Source organism: Acinonyx jubatus, chromosome C1 (assembly GCF_027475565.1).
Source record: "Acinonyx jubatus isolate Ajub_Pintada_27869175 chromosome C1, VMU_Ajub_asm_v1.0, whole genome shotgun sequence".
NCBI classification, from domain to species: Eukaryota; Metazoa; Chordata; class Mammalia; order Carnivora; family Felidae; genus Acinonyx; species Acinonyx jubatus.
This window is the reverse complement of record NC_069381.1, coordinates 21,476,279-21,489,969: the sequence shown is the minus strand read 5'-3', so window position 1 is coordinate 21,489,969 and position 13,691 is coordinate 21,476,279. Positions and strand designations below refer to the sequence as shown.

At 36.9% G+C, this 13,691-nt stretch overlaps 1 protein-coding gene across 4 annotated transcripts in view; it reads right to left on the bottom strand.

Annotated features, from left to right (window-relative positions):
- Positions 1-13,691, bottom strand: part of EPB41 (erythrocyte membrane protein band 4.1) — a 199,626-nt gene that overhangs the window by 151,971 nt on the left and 33,964 nt on the right. The window lies entirely within an intron of this gene.

Sequence of the window (13,691 nt, the reverse complement as noted above, 5' to 3'; positions counted from 1 at the left end):
ATAAAATACTTAGGGGGCACCTGGGTGACTCAGTCAGTTAAGTGTCTGACTCTTGATTTCCACTTAGGTCATGATTTCACAGTTTGTGAGATCTAGCCATGCATCAGGCTCTGCACTGAAGCATGGAGCTTGCTTGGGATTCTCTCTCTCCTCTCTCTCTCTCTCTCTCTCTCTCTCTGCCCAACTCCCTTCCCCTGTTCACACTCTCTCAAAATAAATAAGCTTAAAAAAAAAGAAGAATAAAATACTTAGGAATAAATTTCACAAAAAAAGTATAAGACTTATACTAAAAACTACAACACATCAGTGAAAGAAATTAGAGACCTAAATAAATGGAAAGGCATCCCATGTCCATGGATTGCAAGACTTAATAGTGTTAATATGGCAAGATTCTCTAAAATGATCTACAGATTCAATGCAGGTGCTATCAAAACCCTAACTGCCTTTATGCAGAAATGGACAAGCTGATCCTGAAATTCATATGGAAATGCAAGGGATAACCAAAAAAATCTTGAAAAGTAAGACCACAATTGGAGGACTCACACTTAACTGATTTCATAGCTTACTACAAAGATACAGTAATCAAGACACTGTGGTACTGGCATAAAGACAGATTTGTAGGTGAGTGTAATAGAATGCAGAGTCCGTAAATAAACCCACACATCTATACCTAATTGGTTTTCAACAAGGGTGCCAAGACAATACAGTGAAGGAAAGAAAAATCTTTTCAACAAATGATGCTGAGACAATCGGAAAGCCACATGCAAAAGAATGAATTTGGACTCCTGCCTCATACCATATAAAAAATTAACTCAAAATGGATCAAAGATATGAATATAAGAGCTAAAACTATAAAACTCTTAGAAGAAATCATAAGTATAAATATTCATGATCTTGGATAAGGCAACAGTTCTTAGATATTTGGGTAGCATAAGCAACCCAAAAATTTTTTGATAAACCGAACTTCACCAAAATTAAAAATTTTTGTGCTTCCTAGACACCATCAAGTAAGTAAAAAGACAACTCACAGAATGGGAGAAAATATTTGCAAATCATATACGTGATAAGGATCTGGTCTACAGAACATATAAGGAACTCTTATAACTCAATGATAAAAACACAATCCAATTTTAAAATAGGCAAAGGACTTGAATAGAAATTTCAACACAAAAGGTATACAAATAGCTAATAAGTATACTAGAAGATGTTCAACATCAGTAGTCATTAGGAAAATGCAAATCAAAGCCACAATGATATAATGATGTACCATTTCACACCCACTAGGATGGCTTTAATTTTTTTTTTTTTTAAGGAAAATCACAACTGTTTGTGAATATGTAAAGAAATTGCTACCCTCAATTGGTGGTAGAAATGGAAAATGGTGCAGTCACTGTGGAAAACAGTGTAGCAATTCCTCAAAAAGTTAAACATAGAATTACCATATGAAACAGCAATTCCATTCCTAGGTATATACTCAAGAGAACTCAAAACAGGTATTCAAACAAAAACTTGTACATCAATGTTCATAGCATTCACAATAGTCATAAAGTAAAAACAAGACAATATCCATCAACTAATGAATGGATAAACAAAATGTGGTACACCCATACAGTGGAATATTACACAGCAGTAAAAAGGAATGGAGTACTGATACATGCTACCACATGGATGAACCCTGAAAGCATTATGCTAAGTAAAAGAAGCCAAACACAAAAGCCACATATTATATGATTCCACTTATATGAAGCATCCAGAATATACAAATCCATAGAGATAGGAAGTAGAATAATGGTTGTCAAAGGCTGGGGGGAGGGGGAAATGGGAGTGACTACTAACATGTAAGGGTTTTTCTTGTTAGGGTAATGAAAATGTTCTGGGATTGAAAAATAATGATATGAATACTAAAATCCACTAAATTATATATTTTTTGAATTATACATTTTAAAATGGTAAATTTTATGGTATGTAAATTATACCTCAATTTTTTACAACAAGCTACAGGGTGCGGGGGTGGGGGGCAGTTGCACATGGTGAAAAGAATACTGTACAAAGTGAGAGAAAGCCAAGGATCAAGTTCTGCCTCAGCCATGACATACTCCATGTGCTCCAGGTTTAGGGGCCACACTTTCCTTATCTCTAAATGAGGAAATGAGCCAAATGATGTCTGGAGTTTCTTCTGTAGATTTGACTTCTAATTTTGACTATTAAGTATCAAATAATATGATAAACATGTAAGTCTAACCATTCAAAAAACTAAAAAACCCAAAGATAAGAATACGGAAAGTGGGAATTAGCTTTGCAATGTTAGAGGAAAAAAAGCAAATCGTGCCAAGATTGGAACAGCATAAGAAGGAAATGAGAGATGAATCATTTAATAATGAGAGAAGTAAGTTAGATAAGGCCATGAAAGATAAACTAAGGATATCTGATCAGAGAAGCAGTACTTTGCTACAGTAACTCTTAAGGAGAGAAACTACCTATGCCCTGGAAGCTCTATTAAAGGAAGATAAGGGGCACCTGGGTGGCTCAGTTGGTTAAGCATCTGACTCTTGATCTTAGCTCAGGTCATGATCTCACAGTTCATGAGTTTGAGGCCTGCATCAGGCTCTGCACTGGCAGTGCGGAGCCTGCTTGGGATTCTCCCTCTCTCTCTTTCTCTGTCTCTGCCCCTCCCCTGCTCATTCATTCGCTAAATAAACAAACAAACAAACAAACTTTAAGAAAAAATAAAGGAAGATGAATATGGCAGGATACACTGGAAGGAAAAAGACTAAAGGCAAGAAGATCAACTAAACAGTTAATATACACATACTGGTTCTAATACTACTCTCCAATAAAAGGAACCAGGGCTCCTTGGAAAAATGACTGATTCTACAACTGGGGCAGGAGCGGCACCTGGGTGGCTTAGTCGGTTAAGCATCCAAATTTGGCTCAGGTCATGATCTCACAGTTTGTCAGGTTGAGCTCCGCATCCGGCTCTGTGCTGACAGCTCAGAGCCTGGAGCCTGCTTGGGATTCTGTGTCTCCCTCTCTCTCTCTCTCTCTCTCTCTGCCCCTCCCCTGCTTGCACTCTGTCCCTTTCTTTCTCTAAAATAAATAAACATTTAAAAATAAAAATAAAAACCAGCGAAACAGGAAAAGTGAGGCTGGCCTTAGAAATGCCTACTGAACATCTCCCCTTAAGCCTCCCCTCCTTGTTTTCCAAAAAGGAATACTTTTTCAATTAGAATCAATTCTCCCTGTATTCATCTTTTTAAAATTTTGGATTTTCATAAGTTGAGCTTTCCTAAATAGATTCAGTATGTTTATAATGCAATTTACATAAAAATCAGAATAGTGGTTGCTCCTGAAAGGGTTGAGTAGGCAGGAATTAACTGGGAAAGGATGTGAAGAAACTCACTGAGATTAAGATAATGTTCTAATCAGTGATTCTCAAATCCCCAGACTAGCATCATTGGCATCACTGGCATCATTGGGGACTTGTTAGAAATGCAAATTCTCAGGCCCCACTTAAGATCTACTAAATTAGAGACTCTGGGGATAAGGGCCAGTAATTGGTTTTAAAAAAGGCCTCCAAAAATAGAAAATCACCATTAGAACTCCACAGTAATAACTACTGCAGGCAAGATCACTGGCAAAGATAAAAATCAACCCATGACACTTTAAGAAACATATTTGCATAGCTTCAAAGTATCTCCCCCAAAATATTTATTAGTTATTGTGGTGGTTTTAACATATATCCATAAATTCTTGCATACTCTCCCTCCAGGAGATAGGGTTTGATTCCCTCCACAATGAATGTAGACTAGACTTAATAACTTACTTCTTAGAATATGGAAAGCAAAAAAATAGTAACTTTACAGTGGAGCAACCTAGCAGATACTACCTTAACCAGTAATAATTTATATAACCAGTAATAATAATTATTGATATCATATATCCCCTAATATGTGATAAGGACATATCGCCTCTGTAGTATTCTTTCCAAAATGCACAACCTACCTACCTAATCATGAGAAAAATCAAACATGGTGAGTCTGTTATCACTGGGGACATGCCTGGGCTTGGCCTGGTAAGTGGACTTAAGGCCACCAGAGCCCTGTGTCCAGCCTCCTGCTCTTGTCCCACTCTCCTTGGTGGTCCCACCCCTGCCCACCTGGCTCAGCATCCAATCCCTGGACTTGTGGCTTGTTTTTCTGCCTTGACCCCAAAACAGGAACAGCCCAACTTGGTTTTTTTTTAGCTTGTTTCTTATAACTCATTTTTCCTTTGTACGAGTAGCATGCCCTGATCACTCAACTGGAGTTGAGATTAAGGTTTAGGAACAAGTCACCCATTTCTTAAGAAACGGTGATTCAGGGTCACTGGTTGGCTGAGTTGGTTAAGAATTTGACTTTGGCTCAGGTCATGATCTGACAGTTCGTGAGTTTGAGCCCTCTGTGCTGACAGCTCAGAGCCTGGAACCTGCTTCAATTCTGAGTCTCCCTCTTTCTCTGCCACTCCCCACTCATGCTCTCTCTGTCTCTCAAAAATAAATATACATTGAGAGAGAGAGAGAGAGAGAGAGAGAGAGAGATGGTGATTCAGCCAAACTTTATTAAATGCCTACTACATATGGAAGCTTTCCAGTTTTTATAACCTGTTATTTCCAGTCTGCTGTGCATTTGTCTTAGACAAGTTTGCCCTACCCTCACCCCATAAATGCCTAATGGCAATATCTGCAACTTTTAAAGAATTCATTATGATCTCAAGGCAACAAGCATTAATGACAATATCAAAGTTTGAAGGATTTCTCATTTTAGTCAATGTGCATGCATTACAAATTTAAAGTACATTCCTAAGTTATAGATTGCATTTTAGTACTATAAAGAAACAAAAGTGTAGCACTTATGTTCACCTGAAGCTAACCATCTGTAGTTTTTAAACTAAGCAAAGAGTGATATATTGGTGTCACAGGAAAAATAAATATTAGAAATAACCATAAAACCAACTTACTAGGTTTATTCTCCCCAATCATTTCTTTAGAAATAACCTATCTCAGGGGCACCTGAGAGGCTCAGTTGGTTGGGCGTTGCTCTTTAGCTCAGGTCCTGATCTCCCCATCCATGAGTTCAAGCCCCAGCTCAGGCTCTATGCTGAAAGCTCAGAGCCTGGAACCTGTGTCTGTGTCTCCCTTTCTCTCTGCCCCTTACCCGCTTGTGTTCTCTCTCTCTCTCTCTCAAAAATAAACATTTTTTCAGGGCGCCTGGGTGGCTCAGTCGGTTGGGCATCTGACTTCAGTTCAGGTCATGATCTCACGGTTCATGGGTTCAAGCCCCGCATCAGGCTCTGTGCTGACAGCTCAGAGCCTGAAGCCTCCTTCAGATTCTGTGTCTCCCTCTCTCTCTGTCCCTCCCTGCTTGCACTCTGTCTCTCTCTCTCAAAAATAAATATTTTAAAAAAATGTTTTTAAATAAACTTTTTTTAAAAAAAGAAAAAGAAATAACCTGTTTCAGGTGCCTGGGTGGCTCAATCAGTTAAACAACTGACTCCTGACTGTGGCTGAGGTATGATCTCATGGTTTGTGGTTTCACCCCCACAATGGGCTCTGTGCTGTCAGCGTGGAGCCTACTTGAGATTCTTTCCCTGTCTCTCTGCCCTCCCCTGCTCGCTTGCTCTCTCTCTCAAAATAAATAAATAAATAAATATTTTAAAAAAAAAAAAGAAATAACCTATTTCATTTGAATAACAAGACTGACACTTTAAATTAGAATTTCCTTTCATTTTTCACGATTTTTAAGGTATTTAGAAAATAGTTATTCATCTTCAGGAGTAACAGAATTCTAGAAGGGACACTGAATATCCTCTAATTTGGACCATTTTTTTATGACAGTAATTTTTGAATTATACTCTACTGGTAACTCATCCTGAATTGAAGTTAATGAAAGATTTGTTACAATAAAGTGAATATCAATTATTAAATGTTCTTTTCCCCAAAAAGAGTCATTTATTTTACTAATATGGTATTTTGCTTATGTAATATTTTATTATCTTTTTTAATTTTTTTAATGCTTATTTTTGAGAGAGAGAAAGAGACAGAGCATGAGTGGGGGAGGGGCAGAGAGAGAGGGAAACACAGAATCTGAAGCAGGCTCCCAGGCTCCGAGCTGTCAGCAGAGAGCCCGACACAGGGCTTGAACTCCTGAACGGTGATATTATGTCCTGAGCTGAAGTGGGACACTTAACCGACTGAGCCAGCCAGGCGCCCCTTGTTTATGACCTCAGTAAATGTACTGAATTTACCCTTTTAAATAAACTGCTCTTATATCTTAAGGAAAAAAAAAAAAAGGCAAGAAAACAATCAGACAAACTCAAACTGCAAGACATTCTACAAAATACCTGGCCAGTACTTTTTAAAAGTATCAAGGCCAAAGGGTGCCTGACTGCCCCAGTAGGTAGAGCATGCAACTCTTGATCTTGGGGTTATGAGTTCGAGCCCTACGTTGGGTGTAGAGTTTACTTAAAAAATAACTAAAACCTTTAAAAAAAATATATATATATATATATATATGTGTGTATATGTATATATATATATATATATATATATATATATATATATATATCAAGGCCATGAAAGGTAGAGACTGAAAAACTGTCACATAAGGAAGACATGACCACTAAATGCAATGTGGTATCCATAGACTGACTCCTGGAAGAAAAGACAACAGTGGAAAAACTGGTGAAACTGAAATAAAGACTATAGTTGTTAATAGTATCGTACCAATGTTGATTTCTTACTTTTGATAAACGTGCCAAGGTTATGAAGGATGTTAACATTATAGGAAGCTGGGTAATAGGAATGAAAATTTGTACTACCTCTGCAAGGCTTCTGTAGCAATGATTCTAATGTAAACTCAAGTTTGAGAACGACTGTGTCCTATATCTTTTTTTTTTTTTTAAAGTAATCTCGACACCCAATGTGGGCCTCAAACTCATTATCTCAAGATCAAAGAGTTGCATGCTCCACTGACTGGGCCAGCCTGGTGCCCCCATGCCCCACCTAGATCTTGATAAGGATGTGGGTTACACAAGTATATGCACTTGTCAAAACTCACTGTTCACGTTGAGATTTCTGTATTTCCCCATATGTAATTTATACCTCAAAATTAGGTAACTGTAAAAATCCAGTCACAAGTGTTTCCCTTCCCTGCCCCAACACACAATTTTGAGAACCAAACTGCTACATAATAATCAAAACAGGTAAAAGAATGCAAAACAGGCAAAGGAATGCACATAGACACTTAAATGAGTCAAGTATTTTACCAAGCAAAACATACTAATTCATGTAGGAGGCAGCTCTATATTAAGTATTTCATAATTAGGATAAGATTGACTATGAAAATTCTATTCATCCTCAAAAGTAAACCAATAATGAAAAGCTCAATGAAAAGTATTCAAAGCACAGTCTGGCACATAGTAGATAATACTTCGGCTCTTGGCTCTTCCTTAACTGTAAGATTGCATCTACTTCTCTAGTGTACATAACACAAAGTACCAATGCCTGGCAATATCAGAGCAAAGTTATCAACAGACTTTCTGTGTCATCCTTACCAAACATTATGAAAAAAAGAGATGTCTTATCTGTCTGTTCTATACCTGGACTCTCACCCTTCCCTCTCTATCATCTTAAAATGGAGACAACTGTTCTCTCATTTAGCAGGGCCTTGAGACTCAAAGTATGGCTCAGGCCAGCAGAATAGGCATCTTCTAGAACACATTAGATGGCAGAATCCCAGGACCAATCCCAGGTATCTACTGCATCAAAATCTACATTTTAACAAGATCCTCAGGTGATTTACATGCACATTAAGCTTTAAGAAATATTGAAATAGGGCATAATTAATTTAGTATGATTTCACCCAAAATATTTTGCCTAAGAACACCATTGTAAAATTTCAATATAGATTACAATAAATTATGATTTCTGAAAATCTGAATAGAATGAAATGAAAGTTGGCCACTGCCCATCCATAGTAGAAGAACTACCAAATCTAATCACCATGTTATAGAACACTTTTGGATCAGCTAAACCTGGATTTGTTTTAGCATTTGGTTATTAGTTGCATGAACTTCAGACAAGTTTCTTCACCTCCCCTAGCCTCAGTTTACTTACTTATAAAAGGAAAATACTACTACCTGACTCATGAGACTGCTATAAGAATACTAAGTGAAGTACTCAGCACAAGGATACCCAATAAATCTTACTTCTTTCCTTCTTCCCCCCTTTCCTGTTTTTTTGAGCAGAGTAAGATAGACTCAAAGACAAATGTTACCATCTATTCAACATCAAAATACAATGAATATAGCAAATATGTTTTGATCCCAAATGCTTTTCTGATGTTGCTTTTTATTAATTCAAGTTCAAATATAAAAAATATATCAATGAAAGACAAAAATTCAAATATTCACGGGGACACATTATTAGACACTTTTCAGTGGGATTTGGAAATCATTTTCTTCTTTGAAATATTTAAGTGAATGTTTTAAATACAGTATATTATGTAAAATAATGCACTAAGAAGTAAATTACCTGACGTAAAATTAAATTTGGATTAGAATACGTAATGGTGCAGGGCGGCTCAGTTGGTTAAGTGTCCAACTCCTGACTTCACCTCAAGTCATGATCTCACAGTTCACAAGATTGAGCCCTGCACTGGGCTCTATGCTGACAGTACAAAGCCTGCGTGGGGATTCTCTCTCCCTCTTTCTCTGCCCCTCCAGCTTGTGCTCTCTTACTCTCCACCTCTCTCTCTCAAAATCAATAAACTTAAAAAAAAAAGATGTAATGGCGCTTCAAAACTAAAATAAATAAATACACAACTATATACAACTATACAAAATATACTGAGCTCAAAATCTAACTGTATTGGTCTCTCAATATGTATTTATTTATTTTTAAATGTTTATTTATTTCTGAGAGAGCAAGAGAGCATGCATACAAGCTGGGGAGGGGAGGAGAGAGAGAAGGAGACACAGTATCCGAAGCAGGCTCAAGGCTCTGAACTGTCAGCACAGATCCTGACACAGGGCTCAAACTCACAAACTGTGAGATCATGACCTGAGCCGAAATCAGATGCTTAACTGACTGAGCCACCCAGGCGCCCCTGTGCTCTTAATATTTATTTTTTATTGAATTATAATTGACATACAATATCTTATTAATTTCAGGTGTGTAACACAATGATTTGATATCTTTATACATTATAAAATGATCTCCACAATAAGTCTAGTTACCATCTATCACCATACAAAATTACAATAATATTGACTATGTGCTCTCCCTATTTAAATTGTCAACTGAGATATTTAAAAATCTAACAAAATGTTTAGACTTTTATGTACAAAACAAAGTATGTGCCTTGGAAAAAAAGCGTTAGTTCTTCTACTGTACTAGCTTCTCATATTTTTCTGTCCTATTTATAAACCACTGACCTCCAGAAAGTCATACTATCATGAAGCAAGTTTACTTCTAAATGACTTGCAGAGTATATAGTCTTTTAATACTGTACTTGATCTACACTAACAGCAAAAAAAGAGATAAACAGGATTAAAACTGACATGAAAGAATAAATGTACTGAGAGCCTGAACAAATAGACTATTTAGTCTGAAACTAAACAGAAGAGACATCTCAGGCTGAAAATTATATGGCTATATCAGACTCTGGCTTGGACTGTTTTTTATCCCCACACTAATACTACAAACTATTTGGGAAAGAAAGATACCTGCATTTGAAGTAAGGGGAAGGTGTTAAAAAAAAAAAAGGCTTTTGCAATTAAGGGTAATTAATACTGCACATTCCTGATAGAAAGATAAAGAAATGTATACAAATAAATGTATAATTGAATATTAAGTCCAAAAAATAATTATTCACAGGAAGTAATTTATACTAAACAATTGCAATCACTGACTAGAACACAGAAAAAGGCATATTTCAACCTTTTGGTTAATATCTTAAGATTACTTAGTATGCAGAGAGACATTTACTATAAAACTAAAGAAGCTTAAGTTTCAGGGCCCTCATTTAAACTGGTCCCTACCAAGACCAAGTGATACTACAAAGCCATAATATGAAAATCTCTAGAAGAATATAAACCCAGAAATTATAGGAAAAAATTTTAAATTTTTATGCTATTTTCTGAATTTCATGATGGTTGTGCTATTTTTCAGCTTTTAAAAATATGTTATTTGAGGCACCTGGGTGGCTCAGTCATTAAGCATCTGACTTTGGCTCAGGTCCTGATCTCACGATTCATGAGTCCCACATCAGGTGAGCTCAAGCCCTGCTTTGGGCAAAAACAGGAGCCTCACTTCACATGAGCCCTGCTTCTCTCTGTGCCTCTCTCTTTCTGCCCCTCACAGGACACACACTCTCTCTCTCTCTGTCCCTCACTCACTTGCCTTGTGCTCTCTCTCTCTCAAAAAAAAAAAAAATTAATTTGTTGGGGCACCTGGGTACCTCAGTTGTTTGAGCAACCAACTGGATTTCAGCTCAGGTCATGATCCCAGGGTTGTGGAATCAAGCCCCCCATCCAGCTCTGCCTGAACATGGAACCTGCTTAAGATTCTCTCTCTCTCCCTCCCCTCCTCTGCCTCTCTCCCCTACTCTCTCTCTATATATATAGAATAAAATTTTTAACAAACATAATTAGTGGATTTATTTTCTCATTCCAAATATTTATTTTCACCTCTAATTATGTACCCATCATCTTATATTCTTTTTCTTTACCTTTTTTTTTTTTTAAAGTAAGCCTGACTTAGTTCAACCTTGTGGAACTTTCTGTACTTCTATTTTTTTAATTTTTTTTAATGTTTATTTATTTTTGAGACAGAGAGAGACAGAGCATGAACGGGGGAGGGTCAGAGAGAGGGAGACACAGAATCTGAAACAGGCTCCAGGCTCTGAGCTGTCAGCACAAAGCCCGACGCGGGGCTCAAACTCACGGACCGTGAGATCATGACCTGAGCCGAAGTCGGCCGCTTAACTGACTGAGCCACCCAGGCGCCCCTATATTCTTTTTCTTTAAAAAGCCGATGTTGTTAAGCATCTCAAGTACTGATGGAATAATTTAGCCTGCCTCATACTTTTAGTATCACTGTATTAAAGATCTATTTAAAGATCTCTCTTCTCAGGGCACCTGGGTGGCTCAGTCAGTTGAGGTTCCAACTCGATTTTGGCTCAGGTCACGATCTCACAGTTTGTGGGATGGAGCCCCATCTGACAGTGCAAAGCCTGCTTGGAATTCTCTCTCTCCCTCTCTTTCTGCCCCTCCTCCACTCATTCTCTCTAAATAAATCAGTAAACAAATAAATAAATAAATAAATAAATAAATAAATGAATGAATGAATGAATGAATAAATAACTCTCCTCTCATCACAGATTTTGAGTTTTCACCACCAGGTATACCGTAACAAGGCATGGGTCAAATTTCAGTGGAATTTTACTTAGAACATTTATTTCTTAAAACCATTTTTACCCAGAGGGGAAAAAAACGGTAAAAAAAACTGATGAAATGGAAAAGAACGTTGCATGGATAGGTGTTACATATATAGAAAAATAGAGATTCATTTGCAATGACATTATCTGTTTAAGCAAGATGGGGTACAGGTAAACAGTAAGAATGTAATCAAAAATAGTTCCCCAAGAACTACTGGTGAAGATGGTTGATAGAAAACAGGAGAACTCATGAAATCAAAGAGAAGAAAATAGGGCACCTAGGTGGCTCAGTCGATTAAGCATCTGACGCTTGATTTCGGCTCAGGTCATGAACTCACATTTTGTGAGTTCGAGCCCCGCGTCCGGCTCTGCACTGGTAGTGTGGAGCCTGCTTGGGATTCTCTCTCTCCCTCCTCTCTGCCCCTCCACCACATACATGCTCTCTCACTCTCTCTCAAAAATAAATAAATAAACATTAAAAGAGAGAGAGAGAAATGGTTAAAAAACAGCCAAAAGCAATTCTTCAAAATGTTAACATAGAAGTAAGTACCATATAACCAGCAATTTCACCCCTAGGTATATACCCAGGAAAAATGAAGACACATGTTCACACAGCATTATTCGTAATTGTCAAAAAATGAAAGCCACCCAAATGTCTATCAGTTGATGAATGGATAAATAAAAGGTGTGGGGGGGGGTGGTGGGGAGGTGCAACAGATAAAGATTAAGAGATATAAACTTTCAGTTATAAAATAGTCACGAAAAGTACAGTACAAGGAAGCAATAATACTGTAATAATGATGTATGATGACAAATGATGATTACACTCATCATCGTGAGCAATACTGTATAGAACTGTTGAATAAATACATTGCATGCCTGAAATTAATATAACATTATGTTAATTATACTTAAACTGTTTTAAATTGGATAAATCAATAAAAATAAATAATAGAATGTGGTATATTCATATCCATACAATGGAATATTATTCAGCAATAAAGAGGAATGAGCTATTCATACACACTACCATGTGGATAAATCCTGAATATTCTAGGCTAAGTGAAAGAAGCCAGTCACAAAAGACCATATATTGTATGACTGTATTTATTTGAAATGTCCAGAATAAGTCGAACAATAGAAACACAAAGCAGTCAGTGGTTGCCTAGCACTGGAGTTGCAGAGTAAGGAATGGGAATTGACTGCTAATGGGTTTGGAGTTTCTTTATGGGCTGACAAAAGTGTTCTAAAATTAGATTGAGATGATGGCTACAAAACCTTGTGAACATACTAGAAAACACTGAATTGTATAGTGTAAATGGGTAAATTGTATGGTATGTTCATTATATCTCAATAAAGCTGTCAAAAAAAAAAAAAGCCAAGGTCAGAACATATATAAGTCAAAGTACAAGCTAGATTTTAAGGGAATGTCACTTAAAATAATAATAATAATTAGTTTCTACTTGTTAAGTGTCCACTACGTGTGAGGCACTATGTTAAGCATATTACATTTTACCATTGACTCTTGAGCAACACGAGTTTGAACTGCACAGATCCACTTATATGTGGATTTTTTTTTGTATAAACACAGTACTATAAGTATTTTCCCTTCCTTATGATTTTCTTGATAACATTTTCTTTTCTCTAGCTTACTTTATTATAAGAATTCATCTGTAATATATATGCCATACAAAATACATGTTAATCGACTATTTATCAGTAAGGCTTTTTTGGTCAACAGTAGGCTAGTAGCAGTTAAGTTTGGGGGAGTCAAAAGTTACATATGGATTTTTTACTGCGCAGGGGTCAGTGTCCCTAACCCCGAAGTTTGTTTAAGAGTCAATTATTTCTAATCTTTTCAGTAGTTCTAAAAGGTAACTTATAATGTTAAATGTTGTATAAATTAAACAGATGAAGGAACTGAGAAACAGGAAGGATAACATGCCCAATTACACACAGCTAATCAGTACCAGAGCCAGGATACCAAACCAGGCCTGTGACTCCAAAGGTCTTTGACCCTAATACTCTTTGGCTATCTTAGAAATAAGCCCATGAACCTTGTATCAATAACCTAGTTCCATATCCTCTTGCACAATTAATAGTCTGTGATACAAAGGACACCTCCTTTAACATTTAAACTCAAGCCTGCTCAGGGCACCAGGTGTTCCATTCTGATCGCACCAGCTACGTTCATCACCACTGTTCTCAGCCAAACTT